The sequence below is a fragment of the Rhipicephalus sanguineus genome, chromosome 5, assembly GCF_013339695.2.
Source record: "Rhipicephalus sanguineus isolate Rsan-2018 chromosome 5, BIME_Rsan_1.4, whole genome shotgun sequence".
NCBI lineage: Eukaryota > Metazoa > Arthropoda > Arachnida > Ixodida > Ixodidae > Rhipicephalus > Rhipicephalus sanguineus.
This window is the reverse complement of record NC_051180.1, coordinates 95,221,413-95,234,225: the sequence shown is the minus strand read 5'-3', so window position 1 is coordinate 95,234,225 and position 12,813 is coordinate 95,221,413. Positions and strand designations below refer to the sequence as shown.

At 42.3% G+C, this 12,813-nt stretch overlaps 1 long non-coding RNA gene across 1 annotated transcript; it reads left to right on the top strand.

Annotated features, from left to right (window-relative positions):
- The first annotated feature begins 3,538 nt into the window (after nucleotides 1-3,538).
- On the top strand, nucleotides 3,539-11,509 carry LOC119394012 (uncharacterized). The gene is made up of 6 exons (XR_005184038.2): nucleotides 3,539-3,560; nucleotides 3,623-3,702; nucleotides 5,437-5,534; nucleotides 5,813-5,889; nucleotides 6,967-7,067; nucleotides 11,287-11,509. It is a non-coding gene; the product is annotated as an uncharacterized LOC119394012 (long non-coding RNA).
- The last annotated feature ends 1,304 nt before the right edge of the window (nucleotides 11,510-12,813 follow it).

Sequence of the window (12,813 nt, the reverse complement as noted above, 5' to 3'; positions counted from 1 at the left end):
TGAAGACTTTCAAATAATTTTTCCTAGATTTAAACCCATTCGTGGAACCAGGGCGTGTTAGATGGCATTATGTCATAATATACTGTTGAGTGTCGACACCTGTCATTTCAGGTATCGGACAAAATGGGAAGACTCTGCAAGCTAGCGAAAGTGTGCAACTGTTTAGCTCCTTGTTTTTGGCTTTCTGGGCATGGCATAAATCCTGTTGCATCATGCATCATGTTTGGTGAATAACGATACACCAATTTTCTTGCCAGGTTGCATTATCACAGCTGCTCCACTAATAGTTCTGAGCACAACAGCACTTGACTGTTTGTTTACCAGAATCACTGGACTGGTGCTATTCTGGTACTTGAATTCATGTATGTTCATTTCATAAGTGGTGTGCCATGTTGCAGAAGCTACACGAGAATTTCAGTAAGCAAAATGTATAACCCCGCACGTTATGTAGTCAGCTTTTATGGTTACAAATGCTTGTGTCAGCCGAGCACAAGCTTGCACATGAGGCGCCGTGAGGGGCTGCCTATGGAAAACCCAAGAAGGGAAACAGTGGAAGGCAGTATGTTCAAAAACAATGTATACTGACAACTGCACTACATAGTTTGTTTCTTTTCTAAGGTAGCGAACAGTATTGTAAGAACAGTTTCTCATATTTGCTGGTAAAAATGCCAAGCTATTTCTTCTTGCAAGCGCAGCTACCGCGAAATGTCTTACTGACCACAAACAACATTGCAGGTTATTTACCAGGCCCCATTGCAAGTTTTGGTTATACAGTGGTAGCTGTGTGGCACTGTGTAGGGAGCGTTCTGCTGAAAGAATTTTTCAGATCGGTTTATTATAGGATATGAAAAATTGAAATGTTGCATTGCCATGCCTTCAAGAGCAATGTTGCACTGCCAAAAGGGACGTTTAGCAAAGCTTCAATTTGGGCTAGTTGGTACGGCATTGTAATGTAGATGCGCTGAGCGAAATGCACAAACGAGTAACGTAACAAGAGGACAATTGCGTAACAAGTGCACCACTAGTCCTGTCCTCTTCTTACGTTACTCGTTTGTGCATTTTGCTCAGTGCATCTTCATTACAATACAAAAGGGACGCTCTTATTTGCAAGTGGCCTACCATTCCTGCCTCTTATGTAAGGTACAAGGGACCATGACACATTCACGTGACAACTGCAGCCTCTGATCTTTTGCCACATAGCATGCTTCAAGTTGTAGCATTGTGTGCTGAACATTAGATAGTTTACCAGAATCTCGTGCCATGGTCGATCAAGCTGTGTGTGCGTGTCACTTTGGCTGTGGCTGGAAGCGGGGCTCTTGTCTGTGGAAGGGTGCACTTGCTTTTGTTTGAAGTTTGAGCTCTTTTTGCACAATAGTAGAAAATAACTTTTATTTAAAACGGCAAGATTTGGAAGGATTGGCTCTGTTTTGTTTATTTAAAACAAAGGAATCGCATAAACTAAATAGGGAGGAAGGAAGGGGAAAGGAAATCTGCTGCCGATAATGCGGTCTAGCATAGGTAGCTGGTGCCAGAACACCACTCGGATGAATGAGAATAAGGGTTTTCGTGTTTCTTCTTTAATAGAGATCTCATGGCTCTCTTGTCCTTATATGTGTACATAGACTGCCTTTTGTGGATTACCACATCCTGGCTGTATCGACCTCATTTTGATGGAGGCAAAATGCTAGAGGCCCGCCTACTTAGATTTAGGTGCATGTCGAAGAACCCACTATGGAATCCGTCATAATGATATGGTTTTGGGATGCAAAACCTCAACAATCGTCATCGTTTCTTGGACTACCAACTCCTGTATGATGGGCAACTGTTATACATGTATATGGGCTGTGCTTTCTGTGCTGGTGCCCAAAGAGACATTCTTTGTGTGCTAGTGTTCATGTGTGTTTATGGCTTTTGAATTCTTTCTTTACCCTTTTCAGTATTAGTTAGTAATATGGAAATGATTTTGGTGCAGCCAGCTCTCACATAGCCAACCTTTCTGTGTTTTTACATCTCTAAAGAATAATTGTACAGGACAGCAAGTGAGGATAACAATGTTTAGAAGGGGATCAGCGGTTCACATATGTGCATTGCTTTGTAACACTGCACACAGGACCGTCAGCACGAGCTATACACAGCACTTGTCTGTCTTCCTACACCCAAACCTGGTGGCAGGACGAGTGAAAGGCAAGGTTACATCAGCAGTTTTCAAGAGGAGGGCAGGTTTATAGCACTTATTTACTCTGGTCTGTGGCACCCCAACATTCCTGCTCTGCCCTAATGTTTAAGTTTTATCTATATATTCTGTTGGGGATGATAAGATGAAAGATAACAGGTACAGAGTGTGGAGCTTGACGATACCCTGGGGAAAGTTCCAGTAGAGAATTTTTTTTGCCATATTATTGGTTTGTGAAACAATGCACCTGACATGCTGACAAAACTGATAACGCAGCATTTGTCTTTATTTGTTCATGAAACAATAGAAGCGACACTACTCGACTGTATTGGCAGCTAGGGCAGATTTTTCAGTGCAAGGGGCACCTTGGGGAACAACCTGTGGTTCAGCTTTCTGGCGTTGCATAGGCCTTTTCACCGGAGAGAAGAAACACCTCCATTTTGGACTGTGGCATGGAAGTACAAAGGCTGACATCACAGCCTCGGCAGTGCGTTTGTGGGGTGTCGAGCCTATTTACCACAGCCCACAAACGGTTATGGCGGTGCCCAGGGAGCCGTCTGTGAAAAAGTCTATAGAGGAGGCAACGAAAGGTAAGGTAGCGTCGCCCTTGCGATCGAAACATCTAAATTTAAGGGTACGCTTGTAGTTCACTGAATTACTGCAGCTCCTGAGAACACACAAGTGAGACATTATAGCACAGCACGCAGCCTGGAATTTACAATTAATTTTCAAAGTCAGCTAGAAATTCGTTCTACAAATGATGCCATATACCCAAATGACAGCATCGTGAGCTGCATAGTTACAGAGGCTGCCACGTGCCCGCGCGCGCGATCACACTGAAAGTAGGCCGCGCGTACGTTCGAAAAAAAAAAAAGAAAAAGTTCTCAAGATCATGACGCGTGCGTGACGTAACTTTCTCCCGTGCCATCCCTCTCTGCTTAGCTTCCAGCGCGCTCGTCGGGACGAGAGTAGAGAGAAAGCAGTTACAGCGTGCGACAAATCTCTAACTTCGCTCGTACTTGACTGATTCTAAATGTTTTTGCAGTGGTCGATTCGAGAGGCAATAAACTCCTTTAATGAAGACATTCGATGGTTGCTTGGAAAAGTGTTGCAGGGCCCCTCTACTGTTGCGGCCGACATGATGTTTTGCACATACCGTATATACGCCATGACAGCCATGACACATCGCAAGCTTTCGACGGCAGCGCCCCGTTGCCCATATCCCCCTTTGTGGGTGACGTTATATTCACATAGAGGATATCATCATCGTCGTTATCGTTCGTTTCGCTTTCGTTCCATCGCACGCGTACCGAGAGAACACTTGCGCGTGACTTGTCGCGTGGTGTTGCTACGGTCGCTCGATCGCTCGCTCGGCCGAAGGTTCGAGGTAGGCCTATCTAGTTTATACTATAGATTCCTCTTTTCTAATTGCGACTCCATTTACTGCAGGTTTGCCCCGAAGAGGTGTACGAGTGCAGATCGGCAAGGATGGCTGGAGCGACGCCAGTGAAGGTCGTTGTTGAGTACTGGTAAGTCAATTGTGCGACGTTTTGAGCGATAACTGCTAATGATTCGTTCTAAGGTCACGGGTTCGATCCCGCCCGCATTTCGCTTCGAAATGTGGCCGCCGTGTGTTCTTTGTAGGGGACACTGTCATTTTAGGTTGATGAGTAATCTTTGCAAACTCTATCGTTTTTAGTTGCACGATAATAAGTTGATTACTAGAAGATAGAAATCAAGGGGAACGTTTTACTTTTTGAATTTCGCGCCCTGTAATCCCATCGCTGGTTCGTCTAGCTGTGTGACGTCACGGTTTTTTGTGTTTTTGTTTTGTTTTTCATATTTCGACCGCATTTGCTCAGCGAAACTTCCCGAAACTTGCCGCTTTGAGTCTTCAGCAGCACAGTCATCTGAGATCACCGACGCGGCATATGATGACTGGTGCGGGAATTTCACGGTGGCGTCGCCGCGTGTCATTCCTTTACTGTTTGAAGCAAGGTCGGGCTGCCTTAGAACGAAGCGAGATTCAGTAACGAAGACGAACACTGTACATGCTGCGGGGGAACTAAGGAAACGATGGAACATGTACTGATTGAATGTGGCGATATTCACCCAGGTATACTTGTGGGCACGAGTCCACAGGAAGCCTTGGGTTTTAGGGACAACAATGGAAAGCTGAACACGTCCGCGATAGAAATAAGTAAGAGACGGTTAGAGTATTGGTGGCAGAAGAGTAGAGATAAAGTACAAAAATAAATAATGGGGGGAGGGAATAAGGTCATTCTGCCTTAAGAGGCAGAGAGATAGACCGTGAATTTATAAATTTTTTTGGTATAATAAGATAGATTTAATCAATGTAGACAAGGTATTAGGCCAGCATGAAACAAGGAAGTTTTTCTTTTTTCTTCGAGCATGGTGGCAGACATGTCACCGCCCCGTTATAAAGGGGACGCTCATAGCATCCATCCATCCATCCTTTTCGCGATTTTTCTGCATATACTTACCAAGCCGCTTTCCGTGGCAAGTTTCAAGAACTGCACGATGCTGTTGTATTGTGTGCTGCTGCTGCGCGGCATCAGTTGCATTAACTTGCAGGGGATGTGCTGGTGCTGCCAGTGGTATTTGTGTCTGTGTTGCCACACGGGGGCAGTAGTAGATAGGAATATATTTCTTTCTTCCTTTTTTTGAGAGAGGAAGTGGGGGAATTACTTCTATATATTTGTTAAAATTGCTCATAATTTAATTACCATTTGATCTATATAACTACAAATTCTCTATATCTTGACATACCGTGCAAATGTCAATGTTCTGCTGCCTCAGTATTAACTTTGTTTTTTTCACCCCTGAAAAGCTTTTGTGCCGGAATACAGATAGTGTTATCTAAACCTTGACTGTAAAGATAGCAGGAAAAAGTCATTAGCAAACATTTACATATTGGCACACAGCAGTAATAACGCCAAAAGCTGAAAGCGGAATTCTGCTGCCTTGGCAATTTCAGGTGAACAGCTTCAATGAACTTTGCATGCACAGAGTTGCAGAATCTCTTGCAAACAAGTGCTACCTCCTTGTGGTTGGGCTGGGTTGCAAGATAGCTTTTAAACATTGTTCCTGCAAGCCAAAGTCATGGCAGAGTAGAATTGCTGTCAGACATTTCCTATTTTGCCGCATGAGCGAGGGTAGGACGTTTTACAGAACTTTCACTGAATTTTGCAGTGCATCTGGGTTTGTTTCTAAATCATTGTTACTTTACTTTGTTTTTGCAGTAGTGGATGAGGGTACAAGAACCGCTTTGACGATCTGAAGAAGCAGATCCTTGCAAAGATACCAAATGCCAATGTGGTTGGCAATGTAGGACGCAAATGTAAGTTCATTTTGTCAGCCATTGTGATAAGGTGCTTTCTAAGAAAAAAAATCAAGTATTTAGGGAGTATTTCTGCCACACAGCTATATCCGTCACCTCTCGTGCTTTCCTTGTGTTATCACTGCTGTCCTGGCACTTTCTTGTTCACAAACGGTGTGCAACTATCGGCATGGCATAGCATTCTTGATAAGAAAGTGGCAGGAGCAGAACTTTCAAGAAAAGGAATGCGAGAAAGCCAGATGATAATCAAATTGCTAATTGCTTAACCTCTCTCGCAGCGTCCTTTGAAGTTGAAATCAATGGCGTCCAGGTATTCTCTAAGCTGGCAAAGAATGCCTTCCCAGACTTCGCGGAGGTAAGCTGATACCACTTCTGCAATCTGCTGTAAGTTATCTAAGAAATGCTCGTTTAATGCTTACTTAACCACAGAACTTTCCATTTGAGTTTTCTTGTTGATTATTAAACTTAGGGATTGTTATTCTGTGCTGCTAATCTAATGGCCTTAATTAAGTGATGTTTCCATTATACATGCTCGGTAGAAGCAGTTCTGGGGATTGTGTTCGTTAATGATAAAAACTATCAGGTACAGTTTTTTCTTAGTTAATGCTAACCTTCACACTTGACATTACGCTTATTTGCATTCTGTTCCAGTAAGTGACATGTGTTTCTATTCGTTAGCTTTGATGCGCATAGCTTAGTGTGAAAGAAACCAAGCTTGCTTGCCCATCAAGTGTTCTTCGCAAATTTTATGGATAATTGCATCAAGTGTCATTGCCAGGGGCATAGGCAGAAATTTTTTTCGGGGGGGGGGGCACCTCCTTGACCTGAAGTGGGGGCCGGGCAGGAAGATGTGGTTGATTGTCATTTTGTGCTCTATGTGCTATGGCAAAAAAATTTTTCAGGGGCGGCACGGGCCCTGTGTGCCCGCCCCCCCCTCCCCCCCTCCCCCCCCTCCCCCTACCGGCTACGCCACTGGTCATTGCATGCAAAAATGTGATTGAAATTTGTGCGAATGTTCCTGGATTAAACCTCTAGCGTTTTCTGAATTGTCTCAAGTTACTGTATTTCTGTTATATGTTTCTTTCTATTCTTGGGGTTGGGCTGTCCCTTACTGGACCCTATAATTCTTGAATGTTTGTGTTCGTGACATGTAATACTCTGATAGTTTCACATCATGGCTGAAAATCGAGCTCTTTCTCCTAGCTTTTGATTGGCACACGTGTTATAGAGGGCATAAAAATATTTTAATTACACAAAGGTTCCTGTTTGTATCAGAAGTAGTACTTATTTTCTCTTTCTCATTATATGTGTACTTGTATTTCAAATGGGAAATTTTACGTGGAAGTTGCTTTTTATTTACGCCATGTGAATATCAACTTTTTACACAATAAAAAATTTGGACACATGCTACTGTGTTTGTTCTGCTAATCAGGTTGTCGCTCGAGCTTTGGATGCCAGCCAAGGGAAAGCGGTGCAGGTTGTAAAAGGTGTCCAGAAGTAGCCTGGAGGCCTGCGCACCTGTGCATGTGACCCGTGAGTGCCTGATGCATCTTATATGCTTTCTGCCTACCACACACTACACTAGGTGTGCGTCATCCTAGCTTCTGGTTATGCTCCTTCTCAGCCCACTAGCCTTGTGGTAGAACCATAGTTAAGGGCTACTTGAACACCCTTTCTTCAAAACCTCTGAAAAGGGTCTAATAACAAAGTATACATAAAAATTGCAGGCAGCTTGCACAAAGTCGCGCAAAGCTTGGCACAGCAAAGCATAGACCCATCGCCGCTCGTAGCCCCCGTCGACCAACACGTCTCGCTTCGAGATGCTCAGCTTCGTTGTCGGGAGTATGCAGCCACGCTATGCACTATAGAGCAGAGGTTGCACGCGATGTCTCAGTCGGTGGGTGTGGCTTAGCTACTGCGCATGCACGGCTTGGCCAGGTGGTGCGGTATCTGGCCGCTAGACGACGCGATGCTTGCTTCCTCTTTCTTTCTATCTTTTTCTCTCTCTCTCTCTACTTCTTTCTCTGTCTTTCGTTGATATTCTCTGTCTCTTTTTCTTTCTGCACTTCTTTCTGTTTCTCTCTTTCTCATTCTTTCTGTGCTACACTTTACTCTCTCACCTCCCTTTCTCCCCTCCTCCTCACCATCGCATCTCCTCATGCTCACTTTCCTTTCCTACCCCCTTGCTACACTATAATATACAAGGCTATGCTATGCTCTGCTAGCGTGCCTGGATAGCCGTATAGTTAGGACGCTTGCCTTCGGATCGAGGGTACACGAGTTTGAATCCAGCCTCATGAAGAATTTTTTCGGCAAGAATTTTTCTCTTTCTTTATATATTTCCTTCCATCTCTCTGTTTCCCTCTCTCTCTGTACTCTTTTTTAGGTAGCCATATAGTGGCACATACCCATTAGGATGATAGTTTTCTGGGATCGACTCACAAGGAATGATTTGCTAAACAGCTTCGCTGTTAAAAGCACAACATTTAGTCTCCCCGTTCCTTGAAGACATGCTTTTGGTCAGCCGGGTTTCCACTAGTGGTCGTGCCTTGTCTAAGTTACTTCTATCATACATTGTCTCCTTCCTGGGGGACACTTATGGTAACCCTTCGAGGCAGGCGTCTGAAAAAGATGCCTGGGGGCAACCAAGAGGAGTGGTGATAGGATGGATCAAACACATCACTCCAACTACTGCTTTCTCATAAGCTGGAAGATTGGATGGGTGTTATGTGTTCACCTTTCAAGGAAATGTATGATTAGAAGCAATTGCCTTTGCCCAGTGGTTGGGCACTATGTACTGTCATGTGGGTCTGTGACTGGAAACTTGATAGGGCCTTTAAATCTTCAGGAGTGACAGAGCCCTCTTGTTATACTGTGGGGTCCCTGCACATTGCCGCGGGAAGCACAATATTTGACACTCGTATGACCCTCCACAGCGCCATTCTGTATGAGTTGCAGATGTTATCATTTTCAAGAAGAGTTTTGATATGAATATGCCTTTTAAGGTCAACTGTGATAAAATTGGAAACCACAAATTAAGTGTTTGAGACAGTGTACATATACATAGAGCAACCACAATGCCAAATATTACTTTGTTCGAAATAGAAATGGATTCACGATGAAAGGCTCGCAAAAAGTGGTTTTAACCCATATATGCCCAGTGTCCTACATGTAGGACGCTTCTTTGATGTGCTTTAAAATCGCTGCTTCTTCAGGTGAAGACTAGAGCCACTTATAGCAAATGAAGCAGGTGTCTGCCGAAACATGTGCTATAGCCTACACATTTCTTGCCCTTAATATTACCACGTACGGACTACTTCATCTGAGCGAACATGTACTCTGCAAGGGAGAGGCCCTGGAGTGGAGGGTAGCCTAAGTTATGACTTTCTTTTTCTTCAAATTATTGCAAAAATTCTGCCGTTCCACCATTTGTGCTAAAAGTAGTTTGGTAGCATTGACCATACTATTGCCCGTAATTGCAAAATACACAACTTGAGCTCAGTGCCACGAGAAAAAATACTCGGTGCATAAAGCACTGCAGAACTGTGTTTCACTTACCTGACAGTAAATAAATATTTTGTACGCTTTGTTGAGGGCACAAATCCCCTATTCGTGAATAAAAATATCTGTTTGCTGAATTTTTCCGAGTATGGGCATATACAGGTTAAACTAAACCCAGAAAGAAGTAAATTGGGCCATTACCACTATCCAGAAAGGTAAAAAAAAAAAGAAACTGGCGTGTTGAGAACTGGGGCGATGCTGCTATGTGATCACAAGAGGCCACGTTTTAGAATCAGCATCACATCCGTTGACTCATGGCTTTTCATGGTGCAAGAGCCAATTTTGGCCGAAGAGTGGTCCCAGACATGTGATAATGATGAGTACAACAAGGTACTTATATCGCGATGGAAAGAAATGTGAACAGTGCTGCTTCCACGCACTCCGCTGTTCGCATTTCTTTTCAAGCGGTTGTGACCTGGCTGGTAATAAAAATACACTAGAGCCATCCATAATGCATCCAAGGACGACTCTAGCACCTTTTTATTGCCACCAAGGTAAGAGCGCAATGAAAATAAATGAACAGTGGAACACCAATGCACATCACTGTTCACGTTTCATTCTATCACCCCTGTACATCACATCTACCAAGCTAGGTACTCATGTTCTCTTCTAAGGTGGTGTTTAAAGGCCGTTCATAAAACAGACTAGTTTTGCTATCCTTGAAGCCATGACAAGATTACGTTGATATTGTATACAGCCCATTAATTACAAACTTAAAGTGAAATTTCGCAGCAGTTAACCTTTAAAAATAAAGCTGGTTAGAAATAAAGTCAGTACTTCTTTTACTGACTGCTTTATTACAAGCTGATGTGACCATTTCTTTAAATGAACAACATTGTCAGCTGAAACACAACATGTTCCCATTTTCATTCTTTTTTGTAATCCATTAAAATCAGTGCCCGTCACAATCATGCCTGCAAAGATTACTTTTCGGAGACGTTAAAGTGAACGTCACTGCGCAGTGGAATCTCTGTAAACAGAAATCATTTAATTAAATGGAATTGCTGCTCAAATGGAACAGCTGCGTCTAGTTTGGTCGGTTTTGTATTTGGCTGCTGCACTGCAATGGAACATATTTTCTCAGTCCCTTGAGGTTTGTTCCAAGATTTTCCTTTATGTAATCTGCTGTGATCAGGCAGTTTACATATTTTTCCTTGCATGAAACTTTTGCCACATTGTGTATTTATGCAGAAAACATTTCATTAAACCATAATTCTCAATGCCTTTCTGTAATAGCTGTGCTTGACAAATGGGCACACCCCTTGCCAGCTTGGCTCGCCCATATGTCGGATGTTTATGGTAGAGCGTGACCCAAGCCTTTAATGATGGGGTGCAACAAAGCTGCATTGTCCTTGGTGCACGTGTCGAATGGCTAGCATTTAAATATGATGCCATAATTATTTTGGGAAATTGAGTCTTCCTACTGTACTTTGGTGTGCGATGTCATTTAAATTCCTTCCAGAATAGACTGCATGCATGATAGATCGGGGTTGAACACTGTTTTCACGATACTAACCAATTTGTTTTCATGCTTCACCTAGCCTTTCTGTAATGAAATCATCTCCTAAGTAATATAGCCAAAATATAATACAATATAATATAATATAATATAATATAATATAATATAATATAATATAATATAATATAATATAATATAATATAATATAACATAATATAATATAATATAATATGTCTCAAGGAACTTGAGACATTCTTATTTCCTTTTGCATTTCTAGAAAATAAAACAGGAATTTCTCACCTTGCTATGATTTAATATACTTTATTGTATGTCAAATGATGTACGTAGGTTATGTGATATAAGATTGTTTGTATGGTGTAAGAATTATTGTTGCACGATGTTGCAAGGTGAAAAGTGTACAGGATGTATATAGCATGTGTGACTCCATGTAGAATTTTTGACTCACATATATGTTCACTTAGACTATTTTTGTATATTGATATAAATAATTATATTACACCACCCCTGTTAATGTATAAATTGGGCCTTTAGGTTAGAGAAATGAAAATTAAAAGGTACCATTGTGATCTGCTTTGTCTGTGTGCACTTTTTCATTTTTATACCTAATTTTGATCCTCTCCCTAACACCAATGCATGCTAGCCAACCTTTCTTTTTCTCACCCTCTCTTAGTTTGTCCTGTCAGTAATCCTGATCGTACCTTTCTGTTTCAGATTGTACAACTTCCCTACACGCATCTTCTCTGCTGGTCTACCATGCAGTTGGCGTTCCTGAACAGTAGCTGAAGGTCTTGGAAAGTGCACAGATGATGGCGTGATCACAAATCTCGGAAAGGGTCTTGCCTGAAGAACCAGCACGTTCCGGCCCACCACTATTTGTTCTGTTGAAAGCTATTCGTGTATGGAGCTTGCAGAAGAAAATGCATTTGTTTGTTTTTACTTTGTGTGTGTGTTTTTTAGTAGTTTATAAATTGGGAACTTTCTTGATACTACTACACAGAAAAGACACATAGTAGTCGGCCCTGAACAGAAGTTTGCTATAGTGGAACCAGGGCCGATTATGTGGCATTACTTCTATTCAAGGTTGTTGATAATAAACACCTACAGTTTTTCAGATATAATGGGTACAAACTGAGTTATAAAATGCATGTGACTATATTGTGTGCTGCCTGCCTTGCAGCATGCTATGGAATAATATTTGACTTAAGGTTTCCAAGAATAATTGTAGTGCCCCTTTAAACCAATAACAAAACCGTATTATGGAAAGCTTTTGGTTTATATAATGTATAACTTTAGAGCAGATGGCACACCATACCTTTTGCGTAGACTTCAAACTCGCAGAAGGTTGTTTGATGCGGCAAATTGCCGTTACCACTCGTTGGAAATGAGACAAAGTCTGTGATGTTGAGAAGTGGTACAACACTTGGCATAGCATCTGAGGTGCCACTAATATGAGTTTGACCTCCAAGAATAGGTGGTGAATAGCACTGGCAGCCTCTCTTTTCCTGACATGATAGGCAAATTAGTCAATGGTTTAACATGCGAAATTGAATGGCAATCCTGAGGCCAGGATCTGAGTGTGCTAATCAAGCTGTGTAGCTTATTGCTACTGAATAGAAAAATATCTAAAATTCCATGGGGGGGGGGGTCAGCTACCCCCCCCCCCCCCCCATGGACCTAGTTTCTTTTTTCTTTAATTTGTAGTTTTGTATAGTGCTGTAGCATCAAAGCAATATATCAGCCAACAGCGTATGAGGGTGGAGGGTAAGGCACACAAAACAAGGACAGGTGCTTACATGACAAGGACAGCTAGTGCATGGGATATCTCAATCCTATTTGCTGCCCTTTACTGAATAAAGGAAAAAGGGGTACCAAAGATAAGAGGAAAAGAAGACACAAAAATAAGAACACAGAGCTGGTCAAACCAAACAAATGCATTTATACTTGCACAAGATCCATACACAAATGGCTTTTAACAGAGGATAGTGCCAGGCAGGAAGGCATCAGTGGTTTTTCAAGTAACACTCTCTTCAAGATTCTTGCTGAAGCAGCAGCAATCGTGGCCACTACAAATGCAGCAATCCCTCTGTACTGTCACACATTCTGTACATTCTTGAAGTTGTCATGGAATTTTCGCTTCTTTTTATATATAGAGCTGTGAACCTATAAATGCAACACAAAGTATAAATTGCTCAGAGTTGCAGCATCATATGCGAATACAATGCAGCTTTGTTGCACTGC